A 20,408-nucleotide genomic window follows, 5' to 3' on the forward strand; every position below is an offset into this window, starting at 1 on the left:
GTAACAATTCAGCATAAAGTACAGAGATTGAAGATGTGGTTGAATGATACCACAACAACAATCTCTCACTCAGCATGCATCAGCAAAACTAAACAGCTGATTATTGACTACAGGAGGAAGAAACTGGGAGTCCATAAGCCAGTCCTCATTAGAGAATGAGGTAGAGAGGGTCAGTAACTTTTAAAACCCAAGAATGGAGAAGCATACAAAAGTTGATGGATGTAACCCTATCCACACTGGAAATGCTCTCTCCATCATTGAGTACATTTGCAAGAAGCACTGCTACAAGAAAGCAGCATCCATCATCAAGGACCCCCACAATCCTGACCATACTGTCTTCTCATTACTAACACTGGGAAGGAATTACAGAAGCCTTAGGTCCCACACCAGCAAGTTCAGGATAGATATTACCCCTCAACCATAAAGCTCTTGAACCAGCTTGTAAAACTTCACTCTCCTCAGCACTAAACTGACTCCACAACCTATAGACTCAGCGACCCTAGAACTCATGTTCCCAGCATTATTTATTTATTTAGCTATTTATGTATATATCTATCTGTTTACAGGTGTCCCCCACTTTATGCCACTTTGCTTTTACAAAAGACCTACATTAGTAACCTGTTTTCGCATTACAAAGAGGATTTTCGCTTTTAAGAAACTTTTCCCCATATAAGTTAATGTTTCTTCGCCTTACGCCATTTCGGCTTAAGGAATGTTTCATAGGAATGCTCTACCTTTGTAAAGGGGAGGACACCTGTATGTCTTTTACACATAGGTTGTTTTGTCCATCTTTGTTTGTGTGCAGTTTTTAAGACCATAAGACATAGGAGCAGAATTAGGCCATTTTGGTCCATTGAATCTGCTTTGCCATTTCATCATGGCTGATCCATTTTCCCTCTCAGCCCCAATCTCATGCCTTCTCCCCATATTCCTTCATGTCCTGACCAATCAAGAATCTGCCTTAAACATACCCACTGACTTGACCTTCATAACCACCTTTGGCAATGAATTCCACAGATTCTCCACTCTGGCTAAAGAAGTTCCTCTCTTCTCTATTCTAAAAGGATTTTCCTTTATTCAAAGCTGGATCCACTGGTCTTAGACTCTCCCACCACAGGAAACATCCTCTCCTCATTCACTCTACCGAGGCCTTTCGACATTCAATAGGTTTCAATTAGGTAATTCTTCATTCTTTTGAATTTAAATGAGTACAGGCTCAGAGCTATCAAATGCTCTTCTGTTTCAAGCCTTTCAATCCAGGAATAATTTTTGTGAACCTTCTTTGAATCCTCTCCAATGTCAGCAAATCCCTTCTTGGATAAAGGGGCCAAAAACTGGTCACAGTACTCCAAGTGAGACTGCTTTATAAAACCTCAACATTACATCCTTGCTTTTAATTTTTAGTCCTCTTGAAGTGAATGCTAACATTACATTTACCTTCCACCAACTCAACCTGCAAATTAACCTTTAGGAAATCCTACACGAGTACTCACAAGTACCTTTGCACCTCAGATTTTCTCTCCATTTAGAAAATAGTCTATGCTTTCATTTCAAGTGTATGGTGCATGACCATACACTTCCTGATACTGCATTCCATCTGTCTCTTCTTTGCCCATTCTCTCAATCTGTCTAAGTCCTTCTGTAGCCTCTCTGCTTCCTCAAAACTACTTGTCCTTCCACTTAACTTCATATCATCTGCAAACTTGGCCACAAAGCCATCTATTCCATCATCCAATTCATTGATATATAACTTAAAAAGAAGCTGTCCCAACAGAGACCCCTAAGGAAAACCTCTAGTCATTGGCAGTCAACCAAAAATGGCTCCCTTTATTCCCACTCTGCTCCCTTCCAATCAGCCAATGCTGTATCCAAATTAGTATCTTTCTAGTAATACCATGGGCTCTTAACTTGTTAACCAGCTTCATATGTCACACCTTGTCAAAGGCCTTCTGAAAATCCTATTACACAATATCCACTCATTCTCCTTTGTCTATCCTGCTTGTTATTTCTTCTAAGAATTTTAACAGATTTGTCAGACAAAATTTTCCCTTTAGGAAACCATTTTGACTACACCCTATTTTGTCATGTGCTTCGAAGTATCCCAAAACCACATCATTAACAATGTCTTCCCAACCACTGAGGTTAAACTAACTGGCCTGTAATTTCCTTTCTTCTGCCTCTCTCCCTTCTTGAAGGGTGAAGTGACATTTGCAATTTTTCAGTCCTCCAGATCCATTCCAGAATCTAGTGATTCTTAAAACGTTATTTCTAATGCCTCTACAATCTCTTCATGCGTATTTCAGAAACCAAGGGTGAATACCATCTGGTCCAGGTGACTTATCTATCTTCAGACTTTTCAGTTTCCCAAGAATCTTCTCCTTGCTAATGGCAATCACACACTTCTGCCCCTGACACTCTCAAACTTCCAGCATACTATAGTGTCTTCCATAGTGAAGACTGATGTAAAATTCCTATCCAGTATAATTTTCCAGTGGTCCGATACCTACTCTCACCTGGCCTTTTCACTTTATATATCTGAAGAATCTTTTGGTTTCCTCTTTAATATTATTAGTTGACTTACCTTTGTATTCCTTTCTTTCTTTTTAAATATTTTTATTGATTTTCGAACAAAACATAATAACAATAGATACCTTTGTATTCCATCTTTTCCTTCTTTGTGACTTTTTAGTTGCCTTCTGTTGGTTTTTAAATGCTTTCCAATCCTCTAACTACCCACTAATTTTTGCTCTATTATATGCTGTCTCTTTGGCTTTTATGTTGGCTTTGACTTCTCTTGTTTGCCACGGTTGTGTCATCCTGCCTTGAGAATATTTCTTCTTCTTTGGGATCTATATATCCTCTGCCTTCTGAATTGCTTCCAGAAATTCCAGTCATTGTTGCTCTGCCATCATCCCTGCTTGTGTTCCCTTCCAATCAATTTTGACCAACTCTTTTCTCATGCCTCTTTAATTCCCTTTACTCCAATTTAATACCGATACATCTGACTTTAACTTCTTCTTCTCAAATTGCAGGGTAAATTTAATTATATTATGAGCACAGACCCCTATTGACTCTATTGTATTTCATTATTCTACCATATATGCAGCTTGATTATAAATTTATTTTGAACTTTGAACTTCAAGCTTTGTAGAGGGTGAGGCCGCTTTGGGTGAGGAAGCTTCTCAGCTATTTTAGTAGTGTATCACTCCAAGAGACTATATGATTGGCAATAGTCATATTGCTTTAAGAAACCAATAACTAAACACATTGCCTATGAATATAAGAATGAAAAGGGATTACGTGGTTCATTGTTACAGTTTTTTTATTATTGAATAAAGTTTATTTTGATACATACAATAAAATCAGCAGATATTCAGCAGCATATTAGAAAATGGCTGGTTGCATGGTGGGAAAGATGCACCTCAGTTTTCATTCTGTTGGGAAACACTAGAAGAATTTTGCAAAATCTAATCAGCATTTATTCTTGCTGCTTGATATTCAATGTACTAAACAAAAGCAAGGATTTATATGCACAAGCGTCTGGAAACTGAATTGCAGAATATTGTTTTATTCAGTGTTGTACCAGTGAAGATTGATCCCTCCTGGAGTGAAACATGTTGCTGCCCATTTCCTCCTCATTTTGCATCAGATGAAAATTTTAGCTGGGACATTCGCTGCTATGAATCACCAAGTGATCGTGGGAAGACATTATTTCCATGCTTTGTTGCTTTCAGAGAGGATTTGGACCACTGTTAATGAATGATTCCAGTTGCTGCCCTCTCCCCTCTCCTATCTTCACAGGCCTGACCAGAAATATCCATCTTCCATCCTGCCCCAACCTACACCTGGATCTCCAGATCACTTCAATTGTGGCGTCCCTTTCTCCCACCCACTTATTGGCTTCTGATCTTTCCTCTCTCCCACCTCCACCATCTGCACATTTGCCACCCCATCCCCATGATGCAGCATCCCCAATCCTTCTTCCTCCATTCCCATGGGAGTAGTACAGCGTCCCCAATGACTTAAACTAAGATGACACTGAGCTGCATCCTCTGTGTTTGAAGGCCAGATAGACATGGGACAACATCCGGATGTTGGACGTTGGGCCGGCGAAAGGGTCAGTGAGTTATGGGCAGGTTCCAGAATGGGAGCTCCATGTGGACAGAAGGAATGAGTTCTGATGATCTCCCGGGTTCACGAATTAGCAAGTCCAGAGTTCAAGGCCTAGAAGTCACTGATCTGTGTATCCTGATGTCAGTGCCAATGGTCAAGTTCGAGTCCGGAAGTCGAGGCTTGATGGCTGGAGCTGAGTTTGCAAATCTCTGTGAGTCCACTGGAGAAGTCGAAGCTCAATGTCTACAAATCCATGTCAACTGAAGGCCTGTCCTAGAGTTAAGGGACTGTGTGCACAAGGGGCAGGGAAGAACAGGGCTTACTTTGCTATTGCTAATTTGTTTCCTGTTGTGTTCTGTGTTGTGCTGCTGAGCATTGTGGGCATGCTGTGCTGGTGCTGAAATGTGTGGCACACCTGTAGGCTGCTGCCAGCACACCCTCTGGTGTATTGTTTGTTTATACAAACGGTACATTTCACTGTGAACTTCAATGTACGTGTGATAAATAAATCTGAGTCTGAATCTGGTGTACCCTTGCAAAAGGTCCCTCACTGCCCTCCAATCCAATCATTTCCTTCCTCCCCTCCCTACATATGAGTTAGCACATCATCACAGATTTCCATCGTGACCCTCATCAACTGGACCTCCAGCAGTCCTCCCCAGGTCAGTCTTGGGAGTGTAGAAGCCAGCACATTCCCAGATCAAAGTGGCCATGGTGGCTTGTTGGTAGCTCAGTGGCAGCTACACTTGATAAGACCGAGACCGTAGGTTGTCTTGTGCACAGTTTTAAGTGTGTCATTATCAGAAGGGGTAATAAGGTTCACAAGATGTTTTCTGGAATGGAAGATCTAAAGAAATTGAAAAGGTGGTGGGGGGGGGGGATGTAATATGAAGAACAGATTAAAGTTTTTGACAACATAAAAGTAAAGTTAAAATGTAATGTACATCATTCCCAATGATCAGTGTGATCTTAGTCTGAAGATAAACAGGAAATGAATGAAAGAAAATGCTACCAGTGTTATTTACAGGAAAAGAAATGAGGTTCAGCAGTTGTATCAAACCTTCATTATGGTTGGCACAGACATTGTGGGCCGAAGGGCCTGTCACCCAGCTGTACCCTGTGCTCTATGTCCTCCGTCCTCTGTATTTTTGGAAAAAAAGTAATGTCTATAATTTTGAAATGAAATTAGCTGTTCCAACATAGTGGGTGTCAGAAGGTACAAGGGGCATGCAAGGGATTTGAAATGTTATTAAGATTTCATATTTATATTAGATTAATTTATCACGTATACTTCAAAACTCACAGTATAATGTGTAACTAATGTTAACATCCAACACACCCAAGGCTGTGCTGAAGGCAGGCCACAAGTATTGCTGCACATACAGGAGCCAACATAGCATGTCCACATTGCTCAGCAGAACAACACAGTAACAACAGTGAAACAAGCCCTGTTCCTCCCCCACCCAACTACACTCATACACAGTCTTTAAACCCAGGACAGGACAAGCTGTCTTCTTCAGCCTCCAGTAGACTCATGGATTCACAGACGTTGGGCCCCACTTTCTCCAAAGGACTTGCAGAGAATCCCAAATCCATCTCTGGCCACTGGACCTCAACTTGTGGACTTCTAATTGACCTTTGGGGGTCAATCTTTGGTACTGACCCAGGACTCACGGATGATGACGTATGAAGACTCGAATCCCAGACCTCAAACTCCAGACTCTCTGATAATGGGACCCAAAAACTAGGCCATGAACTCCAGATTCACCAGCCCCAATGATTAAGCCTCAAACTTCAGTCTTGCCGATAATGGGAATATGAATGTCCTTGCCAGTTTACCAGCTCAACAACTGATCATGCCCTCGTCGTTGTCCTTTGAACATGGAGCAGAGGCTTGGGCGCCTGTATGTCTTCTAATTCCTCACATCTCTGTCCTTGAACCCGAGCCTGATCTCTAACTCCTCTTTCCATCCCCCAAGCCCTAAAAAAACCCTAAAAACAAACTAACTCTTAGCCAAGACCTCAATGTAGACCATAGCTGACACTATCCTGAAAAAATATAAAGGGTCTGGGAAGTATCTTCCGTAGGTGGTGAATACTGAACCAAGGTGTGCTGCTGCTGCTGGTGGAGAGAGGGAATGCTTCGGTTGTGGATGAGAGAAGGAACCGCCTGAGTCCCTCGTCACCACTCTCATGGATGCTATTAATGTGGCTGGTCCAGCTGAGTTCAGTCAATGGTGACCCCATCATACTGCCATTGGGATGCAAATGTCAGTGAATGTCAAGGGTAGGTGGTTCAACCCTCTGGTTTTTCCTGGCATGAATCTAACTTGCCGGTTATCAGCCCAAACATCAAACAAAACCAGAAAATGTTGGAAATACTCAGCAGGTCTGACAAAAGATTTCCTCCCGCAGATGTTGCCTGACCTGCCTGAGTACATTCAGCTATTTCCTCTCTTTGTTTTAGATTTGCAGCATCTGCAGGTATTTTTTGGATTTTTTTTCCCCAGTCCAAACCTGAATGTTGTCTAGGTTTGTTGCACGCAAGCATGGGCTACTTCAATTATTATTAGCTATCATTGAAAGGAATGGACAGGAATTGAACATGATGCAATCGTCCCTCTTCTGACGTTGTGACAGAAGGAAGACCAAACAACTGAAGATGGTTGGACCAAGGACACTTGAGGAACTCCTAAAGGGACATCCTGGACTGGGCTGACTTTTATATTAAAATTAACTTTATTCATAATTTTAAAAATTACAGAAATAAATTGTGCAACACCTTTTCATTCTTACATTCATAGACAAAGTATTAAGTAATGCTCTATTACATATCTTAAAACGATGGCAGTGTGACCTCCTGGGTTGGTACACCACCACAATAATCCAAGGGGTTTCCTCAGCCAGCTTGGCCCCTCCTGCGCAGTAGATGAAGAACCCTACACTTCACTACCGAGCCCTTGCGGTGGTGCACCAGCATCAGTGCATTCCTCAGCACACACTGCAGCCTGGAATGCACCACTTGGCAGCATTCCTCTATGGACATCTCGATGTGCTGGTAGGGCAACAAGTATCAGGCAGACCAAAGGGCATCTGCCACCAAGTTGATCTCCCAGTATCACTGGACATCTGTCTGTCTGTGTGGGTGCGTCCCTGGGAACAGCCTGTAGACCAGTGGTTCCCAACCTTTTTTTGGCCATGCCCCACCTAATCACCTCTAAAATCCTGATGCCCCATGTGGTGATATGTAATTCTTATTATTCAAAAAGTGAACTCCTATTCACCTGGAGGAAGCCTAAAGGACCATTAACTTGGTTTAAACAAGCTTCCAAAGAACATGGCATTCATGAAAGAGAAAAATAAAAGAACCAAAGGACTGTTAACGTTCTGAGGAAGAAATTACTAAGAAATTGTAAAAAAAAGAACATTAAGTGATATTAAAATAATAATAATAATAAATAAATAAAACAATGCCGATTCGTTTCTACAGCATACAAAGACAGATACACCGTTTAAAAGAGATGACGCAATGTACACACCTTCACACCACCAAGAACCGAAAGCTACTGCAAAAAGCGGCATTGGCGCGACCTCGTACGAGTCTCTTACGCGTTTGGACTTGTTCATTCGTTCCTTCCTACATCAGTCAATTCATTAATTTAATTATGAAAGCCATTTGAAGTTTGTAATGATGGTGATACACAATATACGCAATTACACATGTACATACACACGTATTTTTATGTATGCATACTGTATATACATATGTATTAACTCGCACACACACTCATACTCACACAGACTTACTAGAAAAAATTCACTGTTAATAACTCATTCTCGAATTGCCCCCCTTAAAAATCAAATTACCCCCCTGTGGGGCATACACCCCACATTGGGAACCACTGCTGTAGACTAACATCAAACACAATCATCTTTCTTATTGTGAGGTATGTTTTCCCTTTGATACTCATTGACTACAGCTTTGCCAATTCAATAGAACTGATTCATTAACCCTATGCAAAGGGGGATGGGAAGATGGTCTGAGCAACGCCAATCCCTCCACTGACATCAGTGCCATTCATTATCCTCTCGTTATCACACTGACCTTTGCTCAAAATTGCTTTGAGTAAATACACAGCCTTATCTTCCCACATTAACAGTGGCTGCATTTCAAATTACTGAGCTGTTTAAACATACAGTATTTATAAGAGCAGGGATTTTAAAAGCAACAATTTATGAAGGAGCCATTTGTGATGAAGGGTGTCGGCCTGCAATGTTAACTGTCCATCTCCCTCCACAGATACTGCTTGACTGGCAAAATACCTCCAGCAGGTCAGATTTCCAGCCTCGTGTGTCTCCATGTTAGAAATTTCACATTGGTCATTTTGAAATTTCACATTGGTGTAAAGAGTTATAAAAATGGAGAGAGACATAAAATGGTGACTGACAGGCTAAAAGAATATCTAAACTATCACAAAGTCAAAAGAAATCTTCTCCTGCATTGATGATATTGCCCTCACAAAACAATGACAGGTAATCTTTCTCCAGGGTAACTAACTGTACCATTCAGTGCTCTAACAATAATTTTGTTATGGATTGGCTATCCTGTGAAAAGGTTTAATAGGATATAAAAACAAATCTCTCTTATGCACAGCACCTGATAAAGATTGGAAGGCCAAATTGGTTGTCTGAAGTTCAATTGCTTTAATGACTGCAGCCTCTGTTCTCGGCTGTGAGGTTTAACAGGACTTTCATAAGTGAAACTTTTATTTAGTTCTTTGTTAAATCTCTGGGAGACCCATTGCTGCTAAACCCTGATGGCGCCGATAAGTGGCAACTCTTTGCGTGCGGCTCTGATGTGAATCATCAAGTATTCCCACTACTGCAGCAGAGATCTACAGTTATAGCTATGGATACTTCAGTAAGCAACATCACTTTAAGATGCCTCCTGTTTTTGCACTACTTATTTAACATATTTTTTCATATATTTTTATTACTGTAATTCACAGTTTTTATTATTATGTAATACAATGTACTGCTGCTGCAAAACAACAAATTTCACGTCATACGCCAGTGATTTTAAACCTGATTCGGATTCAGTCTTGCTTTTTCACCTTATCCACAATGAATCTGCTGACGCTGACTGTGGTCTGCACGTCACTTCATCCCACCCTGCTTCCTTTTCCCACTCTCTAGCTCCACTACATATCCTCTGATGAGATGCCTGCCTCTTTGTTAACCCTTGCAGAGGTCGCCTCCATTTCCTGAAGCAGGGGTGTAATGCTGAGGTTTTATAAGGTTTTAGTCAGACCGCCCTTGGAGTCTTGTGAGCAGTTTTGTGCTCCTTATCTAAGAAAGTATGTGCTGGCATTGGAGTGGATCAAGAGGAGATTCACAAGAATGATCCCAGAATTGAAAAGTTTAACATACGAGGAGCATTTGCTGGCTCGGAGCTTGTACGTGCTGCAGTTTAGAAGAGGAGGGGGATCTCATTGAAACTTTTCAAATATAGAATGGCTTCAATAGAGTGAACATGAAGAGGATGCTTCCTGCAGAATCTCTAGTGTTTATAATGTGCAATTCTATCTGCTCCATCTCCTCTCCCCCAAGCTAGAGCAGGCAGTATTTCCATTATCCTTACTTTCCAGCAGACAGCATCATCAATGACCCCATCCTCCCTGGTCATCATTTCTCTCCCCTCACCCATCGGGCAGAAGATACCTGAAAGCAGAGAGCTAGTTTGGAACAGGCTGCATCGCAGGTGTTGCCATTCAGCATTGAACTTAACGTAGGACAGCCTTAGGAACTCCAACTCTGGATTTTTTCCTTGGGGTTTACTCCCAAAGCCTTCCTGATGAGTAGCTGCAAGGCAATGGAGGTTTGAGATCTGCTTTCCTTTTAGCTGAGCTACCAACCACAATTGTCAAGCCCCATCTGCCTAACTGGTATATGTGACAATATTAAACTAATTCCAATTCTGTCCCACCAACTTCCAAATTCAATGGATCATCTACCATAATCACCATTACCTTCAACAGAATCCCATCACCAGACATTATTCCCCTTCCCCTTTCAACAGTTGTTCTCCCATCTCCATTAACAGATCCCTTTCCTATAAACTGTAATTCACCTCCTACCTTCTCACCATTCAGCCAACATACCCAGACAGGTGAATCAGTCATTCATTTCCATGTCTTCCAGTCTGAAATACACACTTCACTGTATCAATGTGACAAATAAAGCAACTCTTTTCCTTTATCTTCATCTTCCATCTGGGTACTATGCAGCCTTGGGATTTACCATGGAATTTCAGTATGCTGCCCCTTCCTCTTCTTTTACAGATTCATCTGTTCCTTTCCCTTCCAGTTTGCTATTTTTTTCTCTTTCATTTCTAAATTTTTTTGAATTAATAGTTATGTTAACAGTTGTAGTCTGCATCATGTCCCACAGATTTCCTCTGTTCTCTCTATTCAATGCACTTACAGGAGATATATATATATAATAATCTGTCTCTCCAGGTGGCATGCAAAAACTTTTCACTGTTGTTTGATGTTGCAGGGAGCTTGGCAATCAGCTTGCAGACATTTCATCACCAGCCAAGGCAACATCCTCAATGCACAGTTGTTGGTGTTTCTCTCTGGGAGTGCTTGTGTTTATATAGGTCCCCGTCACTTGCTTCAGTACTGATGGCTACCCCTTCAGTTTGTCTTTGAATTCTATTGGCTCATGTTTCTTTGGTTCTTTGGCTTACATAAATGGTAACTATTTTGTTATTTTTGTTTATGGAGTTATCAGAAGAGAAAAATTCTCATGCCTGGTTTGTGTCTGCCTGCACCAGAACCTCTGCGGTGTCCCAGTTAAAGTGGTGTCCTTCCTGGTCTTCATGTACCGAGATTAGTGACAGTGGATCATGTCTCCATACTGCTAGACTGTGTTCCCATAAGTGAGTTGAGAGATTATGTCCTGTCTGGTCAACAGAGTTCTAGTTGCATTTTCCACAAGTGATCCTGTACACCACATTGCTTTTGTCGGTTGTCTTCATGATGCACCATCAATAACTCTCGGAGACGTGAGGCGAGATATAGGCTTTTATTCGCTGGAAGAAAGCAGTCAGCAGCAAGAGATCACCATCTGACATCCTGGAGACTGAGGGAGGAGCAGTGTCTCCAATCGCCTTTATACAGGGGTCTGTGGGAGGAGCCACAGGAGCAGTCAGCGGTGGGGGGGGTGGGGGGGGGGGCGTGTCCAGACAGGTATATGTAGTTCAACACATTCACCCTCCCTTTTGTTTTAAAAGAGAGTCGACATGGGTCAAAGTTTCTTACAAGTATATTTGCAGGTTAAAAGTATATTTACAGGTTAAGTCTATCAGATGGTTGAATCTGTCGCTGCGATCTACGTAGCACTGGCGGTGATTGCACCGGAGATGGTGGTTGAGCTGGTTCCGGGTTTACACAAAATGGTAAAATCGGGTGACCCCCAGGTGGCAAAGGTCTGCATGGAGGGCGTATAGCTGGTCGAGCTGTGCGCTGGCACACGCTCCCCGGGATAGGGCATCAGGGGGCTCATTGAGCCTTCCAGGCTGGTACAGGATATCATAGTTGTAGGTGGAGAGTTCTATTCTCCACCGCAAAATTTTTATCATTTTTGATTTTGCCCCGCTGTTGGTTGCTGAACATGAACGCAACTGAGCGCTGGTCAGTCAGCAAGGTGAACTTTTTGCCGGCGAGATAGTGCCTCCAGTGCCTAATAGCTTCCACTATGGCCTGGGCTTCTTTCTCCACCGTGGAGTGCCGAATTTCAGGGCCTTGAAGGGTACGAGAGAAGAATGCCACTGGCCTGCCTGCCTGATTGAGGGTAGCAGCCAGTGTGAAATTGGAGGCTTCACTCTCTACTTGGAAGGGAATGGTCTCGTCCACCGCATGCATCGTTGCTTTGGCAATGTCCCCTTTAATGTGGCTGAAGGCCGCGCGGGCCTCAGCAGAGAGGGGAAATGTGGTAGACTTGACCAGGGGGCGGGCCTTGTCTGTGTAATGAGGAACCCATTGGGCGTAATAGGAAAAGAAACCCAGGCACCGTCTGAGGGCTCTGAGGGTGGTGGGAAGAGGGAGTTCTAACAGGGGGCGCATACGGTCGGGATCAGGGCCAATGACCCCGTTTTCCACGACATACCCAAGGATAGCGAGTCGGGTGGTTCCAAACACACACTTGTCCCTGTTATAAGTAAGGTTCAGGGCTTTGGCCACTTGGAAAAATCACTGGAGGTTGGTGTTGTGATCCAGCCAGTCGTGACCACAGATGGTGATGTTATCCAGATAGGGAAATGTGGCCTTCAGTTGGCACTGGTCCACCATCCGGTCCATTTCCCTCTGGAAGACAGAGACACCATTCGTGACACCAAATGGGACGCGCAGGAAGTGATAGAGCCTGCTGCCTGCCTCAAAGGCAGTGTAGGGGCAGTCCTCCGGGTGGATGGGGAGCTGGTGGTAAGCGGATTTCGTATCTATGGTCGAGTACACCTTGTACTGAGCTATCTGGTTGACCATAACCGCAATGCGGGGTGGGGGTATGCATCAAGCTGCGTGAACCTATTGATGGTCTGGCTATAGTCCATGACCATCCTATTTTTCTGCCCGGTCCGAACAACGACCACCTGGGCCCTCCAAGGGCTTGTGCTTGGCTCAATGATCCCCTCCCTGAGCAGCCGCTGCACCTCTGACTGAATGAAGGCCCTGTCCCCTGCGCTGTACCTCCTGCTTTTAGTTGCCACAGGTTTACAGTCGGGGGTCAGGTTGGTGAACAGAGGTGGGGGAGGGATCTTGAGGGTGGAGAGGCTGCAAGTGGTGTCAGTAGCGCAGCTGTCGGCATGGTGCTGGGTGGGATGTGCGGGTCGGTGTGTGTGTGTGTGTGTGTGTGTGTGTGTGTTTGTGTGTGTGGTCAGTAGCGGGGTATATGATGAAATCCCACAAAACTGAGGATTCCTGACAGTGAGTGGTGGGAGGGGCCCGTCATACGCCATAGTCACACTTTTGAGGTGGCGCTGGAAGTCCAGCCCCAATAGCACAGGCGCACACAGTTGAGGCATAACCAGTAGCGCAAAGTCCCGATACCCTGTGCCCTGCACCATCAATGTCACTACACAACCCCCTGGATGTCTGTGGAATGCGACCCAGAAGCCATGGTGACCCTCTGGCTTACTGGCCGTATCATGAATCCACAGTGTTGCACTGTGTCCGGGTGAATAAAACTCTCAGTGCTGCCCATGTCAAACAGGCAGCTAATCCTGTGCCCCTCCACCAGGATGTCCATCATTGACCTTGCAAGCTGGTGTGGGGCGCTTTGGTCGAGGGTCACGAAGGCCAGAGTTGAATCGCTGTCTTGGTGCCCAGTAAGCACCCATGGGTCAGAGATGGGGCGAGGAAGCACTGACAAAGATGGCCGCCCCCATGCCTCGCACGAGGCGGGCAGGCAAGATGGCGGCGACCAAGATGGCGGCCCCTATGCCTCACACGCGGCGCTGCTCGACCCCGCTTGTGGTTCAGACTTACAGACCTTGGCGAAATGGCCCTTCTTTCCACAGCTGGAGCAGGTAGCTTCTCAGGCCGGGCAGCGTTTTTGGGGGTGCTTTTCGAGTCTGCAGAAGTAACACTGCGCGTACTTGTGACTGGCAGCAGCTGTGGTCAGTTTCGGGGAGTTCGTGGACTCGTGAGTGGCAGCAGCCGAGGTCGATTCGCTGGCGGGTGGCGGGGTCTGTAGCTTCCTCGGAACCGGCAGGGGATCGCGCAGCTGGACCGCGTCAGTGTTGTGCAGAGCAGCCTCCAGCGTGTCAGCTGTCTTGATCGCCGAGCGTAAGGTAAGATCGGCATTTTCCAGCAGCCGCTAGCGCACGTACACAGACCTGATCCCTGTAACGAAGGTGTCTCGTACCAGGAGCTCCGCATGCTGTTCCGCCGTCAGTCCTTTGCAGTCGCAGGCCCGCACAAGCATCTGTAGGGCTCAGACAAACTCAGCGCTCAACTCTGTGGTCTGCTGCTGCCGTGTCGCTAAGCGATGTCTTGCGTAGATGGTGTTTACCGGCTGCAGGTATTGTCTTTTGAGGGCATCCAGTGCCCCTTGGTAGGTCGGCAGGTCCCGGATAAGGGAGAATACCCTCGGACTGACTCTGGAAAGGAGGATTTTGTGCATTGTGGCAGGCTCAGTCACGGGAATCACTTCCAAGCATGATTGGAAGCATGCAAGCCAGAGTTCAAAGGCAAGAGCTGCTTCTGGAGCTTGAGGGTCCAAGTCCAATTTCTCCGGATGTAAAATACTCTCCATGTTTTAAAACTTCCAGCGAATAAAATTGATGCACCAGCAATAACTCTTAGAGACGTGAGGAGAGATATAGACTTTTATTCGCTGGAAGAGAGCAGTCAGCAGCAAGAGATCCCCACACGACATCCTGGAGACTGAGGGAGGAGCAGTGTCTCCAATTGCCTTTATACAGGGGTCTGTGGGAGGAGCTACAGGAGCAGTCAGCGGGGGGGGGGGGGGGGTGGGGGGCATGTCCAGACAGGTATATGTAGTTCAACACTGGTGTCTCGGTTTTTGAGACAAGCTTCCTTAAGGTCGCCATTGGCTTGTGAGTAATTGTGATGCCATGATGTTCAAGCATTCGAGCTGTCAATTCTGAGATATTCTTGATGTAGGGCAAAGTCACACATTTCAATGCACATTATGTATGGTCGGCGCGACCTTCTCTCCTTAGTAACTATCTCCTGTTGAAATTCCATGGGTGACCATTGCTCTGGAGTGCTTTGAACGGTGCTTTACTCCCCTGGCCCGAAGTTTGGTGGTGCTGCAGTGTGTTTGTGCTCTCTTAAGTAAGGTGCAAATGCGGCTTTTCTTGTGGCAGGCAGTCACAAGTCGTGCAGACCTCACTCAGCACGCATTGAAATGCACAACCCTTGCCCTACATCAAGAATATCTCAGAAGTGACAGCTTGACTATTCGAACTTCTCAGCATCACAATCACACACAAACCAATGGTGACCTTGAGGAAACTTGTCTCAAGAACCAAGATACCAGTGAAGGCAAACAACAAAAGCAATGTGGTGTATGGGATCCCCTGTGGAGACTGCAGCAAAAATACATTGGCCAGACAGGACGTAAACTCTCGACTCAGTTACGGGAACATAAACTGGCAGTACAGAGACATGATCCACTGTGGCTGATCTTGGTACATGAAGACCAAGAAGGACACCACTTTAACTGGGACACCACAGAGATTCCAGCGCAGGCAAACATAAAGCAGACACGAGAATTTTTAGAAGCGTGTGCTCTTCTGATTACTCCATAAGCAAGCATATCTATGAACCCCCTAAGAGCCAATAGAATTCAACCATCAATTGAAGGGATAGCCAATCAGGACTGAGGCAAGTGACGGGGGCCTATATAAACACAAGCACTCCCAGACAGAAACACCAACAACTACACACTGAACATGTCACCTCGACTGGTGAGGAAACGTCTGCAAGCTGATTGCCAAGCTCGGCAAACTCCCCAACATCACACACCTCAACCCGAGCTTCCAATATTCACCACCATCTTAAACTTTCCACTGTATCATGGTACATGTGATAATAATAAACAATTTACCACTTATCAATTACTTCCCTTGCTCTGTAATTTAACAGAGATTACTTAATATATTTGTTTTCTCACTTTTCCAGTTCAGATGAAGGTTCTTTGGCCTGAACCATCAGCTCTGCTTCTCTCCCCACAGATGCTGCCTGTCCTGCTGAGTGTCCACAGAATTTGCTCTTTCTGTATCAGATTTCCAGCAACACACACAAAATGTGTCCGATTGAATGATCAGTCTTAATGAAGGGTCTTGGTCGGAAACATCAACTGTTTATTTCACTCCACAGATACTGCCTGACCTGTTGAGAGTTTCCAGCATTTTCTGCTTTAATCCATAAAACACAGAAGCAGAATTAGGCTATTTGACCCATTGAATCTGCTTCACTATTCAATCATGGCCAAGTTATTATCCCATTCAACCCCATTCTCCTGCCTTCTCCCCATAACATTCAAGAACCTATCAACCTCCACTTTAAATATACCCAAGATTTGGCCTCCACATGCAACTGTGACAATGAATTCCACAGATTCACCACCCTCTAGCTGAAGAAATTCCTCCTCATTTTTGTTCTAAAGGGCTACCCTTGTATTCTGAAACTGTGCCCCTGGGTTTGGACTCTCCTACTGTAGGAAATATCATCTCCATGTCTACTTTGTCAAGGCCTTTAAATATTGTAGATCTCTCCTCATTCTTCTAAACTCCAGCAAGTACAGGCCAGACCCAGCAAATGCTCTTTGTACATTAATCCTTTCATTCCCAGAATCCAGTACCTTATGACAAACAAAAGCTCTTAAGGAGCTGGATTTCCATTGCCACTCTGTCCACCGACCACTGAGCATCTCCAGTATTCTCTGATTTTATTTCAGATTTCTAGCATGTATAGGAGTTTGCATTTGTGGCAGTGTTCTGCTGCATTATGCCAAATGCTTCTCCCTGCATTAGAATCCATGGAAACTGGGGCTGGCACATTTCTTTGTGAAGTCCTTCTGGTTCTGTCAGATTAAACCAGTCTCACTGGTTCCCATGGGAGGTTGTATGATCCAGTGTTAAATGCACAGGCCCCCAAATGCCCCCAGCTATGACTGATCACTCAATTCATCTTATGGGAACATGGGAATAAAAATATGCCTGGGTTAAATGGGACAAGTGTTTATTGATTATGGTCCCAGAAACTGAATGGCATCCAATTGTATTGCAAAGTAGATTTAGGAAATAGAACCAATCATCGGCACTTTTTTTTGACATTAAAGAACATGTCAAATAATTTCCCACATGAATCAGCACCAGAATTTGTGTCACACAACTAATCAGACAAAGACGAACAAGACAAAGTCTGAGGCAATCTGAGTCTGAGAGCAGTTCTACCTTAGTGTAATTATTTGATCTGTATGGACAGTACACAAGACAAGCTTTTCACTGTATGTGACAATAATGAACTAATTCCAATTCTCTGAAAGGATGAACCTGGCACTGAAAGCAGCAGCATTAGCTGGGAGATGGACTTTGATGCTTTGGGTCTGTATGTGTGAAGGCTGACAGATAGTGTGTCTGAAGCAAAGATCATTCCCCGCCCTTTCTCCCACCACCCTTTCATTCATCAACTGAAAATAGATTGCAAGTGGTTCTCTTGTTGGTTTCACAGCATTGTTTGGTAAATGAGCAAAAGTTTTCTCAAGCTGCATTCGCTTCAGGACACTGACCTGCCTCCCATCCATCCTCTCCAGGGCATCCTGTTCGAAATCACACCTGAGCCCGAGGCCCCGTCATCTCCCTCAGCCAGAGGTCCTCAGCATCCAGCCTCCACAGCTGCAAGGTGCTGATCCCAGCTCTCTGGACAAGCCCTACATTCTTCCTTGAGAATAGCTCTCCCAATCCCCTCTCCATCAACCTGCTATATCCTTCTCACCCAATGAACCTACCAACCTGCAATTGTCAGGGTGTGGTGACCCGGAGTATGCAGGGGAAACACACATGGTTAAGGGGAGAAGGTGCAAACTCTGCACTGACAGCATCCGAAGTTGGGATGGAAGCTGAGGTCTCTGTACTGCAAAGCAGCAGAGCAGAACTATACCACTTCACTTAAATTCACCTGAACAGTTAACCTTCCCTACCAATCTTTGTCTTTTTTCAAACAGACAGCAGTTCAGCTCTTCAGAATGGCACCGGCCACTCCCAGTCGGACTGAGCCCTTTTGCTGCATTTCCACAGGAAACTGGTTGCCATAATGTGGATTTGAAAGGTAAACCCAAGGAAATCTGCAGATGCTGGAAATTCAAGCAACACACACAAAATGCTGGTGGAACACAGCAGGCCAGGCAGCAACTATAGGGAGAAGCACTGTCGACGTTTCAGGCCGAGACGAAGATGAAGGGTCTCGGCCCGAAATGTCGACAGCGCTTCTCCTTATAGATGCTGCCTGGCCTGCTGCGTTCCACCAGCATTTTGTGTGTGTTGCCATAATGTGGATCCCTGTGCCAAGATTTGACTCTCTGCTTGTCCTTGCCTCCCTTTGGCATGGTCCTGTACTTAGACAAATGTTTAGTTCCCTCCTCCCACCCCCCACCATCCCCCATCCAGGGGCTAATTGCTTCTGTTTAGCAGAATTTAGTTTTGAGTGTATCAGGGAACTGAATGGGTTCTGAAAGTGAGGTGAACACCTGGTTTCTTTTCTTCTTTTAAGGATTGCATTTTCAATATATGACAGTTGTTGAGTTTCCTGTCATGTCATTTAATAGTCAGAGCTCATCCATCCCCCAACCTTGAGTCCCAAATGCGAAGAGGGACCCTGTCCAGCCCAGGGCCTGACAGCCAAAGTCCATCTGTCATTCAGCGGTCTGGGAGAATTGGACGTTCTCAGTCAAGACACAGATAGGTGGAAGAGGAAAGCTGTTTTCTGATACTAGGACAGAAGGAATGCTTGTGCTTAGTGACAGGGGAGGGACCAGCTTCATGAGCCAGCTGTCATCATTGGCTCTGCTGGTCTAGCCTTGTCCAAACCAGAAGCAGCAGCAGTTACACTAGTAACTACCGGCCTCAAACATGAAACATTTAATGCTGCTTCCCTCTCCGTGGATGCTGCCTGACCTCCTGACGTTCCATGCATTCTTTACTGACACCTACCCTGTCTCCGCCTTCATATGTCTTCCTGTTTGGGAAGATTACCAAAATCCTTTAAAGACGCTTGTGAAGGCACCATTGAAACTGATCCATTTAACTAATTATGTGACTTCTAAAACCGATTGGCTGCACCAGTGATGATTTTGTGTGTCATATTAAAGGGGGTGAATACATATGCAATTAATTATGTTGTGTTTTATATTTGTAATTAATTTCGATCACTTTGTAGAGATCTGTTTTCACTTTTCACTTTCACTACAGTGCCAAATTAAATCCACTGTCATTCAACATTGTGGATGCTTCCAAGGGGGTGAATACTTATTATAGCAATGTAGGTGCCCAAAGGCTCCAATCTCTCTGTAAGACCATGAGCAACCAGTACAGCCTGTGTTCCACTTCAGGGGCTTCAGCATTCAACCCAGGCTGACCCTCCAGTGTGGCATTGAGGGACTGTCAGAGGATTTATCCTGAAAAACATTAGGTCACGGAACCCTACAAGATGCCCCTGCCCTCCCAGGTCAGAGCTCCAGCCCACCATTAAAACAGGTTACAGGTATCTGGTTCTGTGTTTGGGACCTTGCTGTGCATCACAAAAGCCTCACTCCATCACCCAGCTTCGGCGCTCTCTTCCTCTGGGCTCCCCGCTCAGCACCGGCCACCCTGGTTAAGCCTAGACACAGATTCCCATACTGGCGCACTTAGACATGGCTCAGGCTCCATTTGGCCCTCCACATCCTTCAGGGAATATCTTGAGTTGTATTGGAGGTGAGGGCTACTGGTGAGGTTCTGGTCAGTAGTACCCACCCTCTGTTCAGTTTCTGGGAGCCTGGGGCAGATCCCTTGTCTGGGATATCTAGGTTCTGCTTCCAAGAGGGGTGGTTAGAGGCCAGGGCATGTCATGGTTCTAGGGGATGGAGGAGGGAAGAACAGGGGTTTGGAATGTTATGGCTCTAGGGGTGGATGGATCCTACATCGTCCTGCTGCACAGTGGAGACTGCAGATTATGTCCAGTCCTAGAGACAGGTGCAATTCCAGGGTTTAATGCAATAAGGGAGATCCAGCCCGCTTATTATAAATCCACTATTATCACCAATCATTCTAAAGACCAAAGCCTCCCAATAAAAGGTGACATCACCACCCCAAGCACGTGATGTTCCCTCCATAGTCAAGTACTGAATTTATGGAAAGGAAGGGGTGCCTGCCCTGCTGTAAAAGTGCCCCCCTCCCCTTACAGGCAGGAAAAGTGCTTCAAAGACTGAGTTCTGATACTGAGGACCTGTTCTGAGAAACTCTAGTAAAAGCGGATACAAGCAGCAGCTGTACAGATGGGGTGGTATTGTTGAAGTAAGCTCCACAAGCTCAGTGTTAAATGAGCAAGGAGGCCCAATCACACACATTCCCTTGCACGATGCAAATAGAGAGCTATTTCAGTATTTGTTAAATGTACTCATGATCTGAACTGCAAAGAAAACAACATCAGTCTGCTTCACAAGGTATTAGTGTGACAGAGGGACGGGCGGTGATCCATCCTGGAACCTGTTCTATCACTGTACCA

General features: G+C 45.0%; 1 protein-coding gene across 1 annotated transcript in view; it reads right to left on the reverse strand.

Moving 5' to 3' along the window:
• Nucleotides 1-20,408, reverse strand: part of tmcc3 (transmembrane and coiled-coil domain family 3) — a 148,779-nt gene that overhangs the window by 57,408 nt on the left and 70,963 nt on the right. The gene's annotated exons all lie outside the window — the stretch shown is intronic.

The sequence above is a fragment of the Hypanus sabinus genome, chromosome 13 (assembly GCF_030144855.1).
Source record: "Hypanus sabinus isolate sHypSab1 chromosome 13, sHypSab1.hap1, whole genome shotgun sequence".
In the NCBI taxonomy this organism is placed as follows: domain Eukaryota; kingdom Metazoa; phylum Chordata; class Chondrichthyes; order Myliobatiformes; family Dasyatidae; genus Hypanus; species Hypanus sabinus.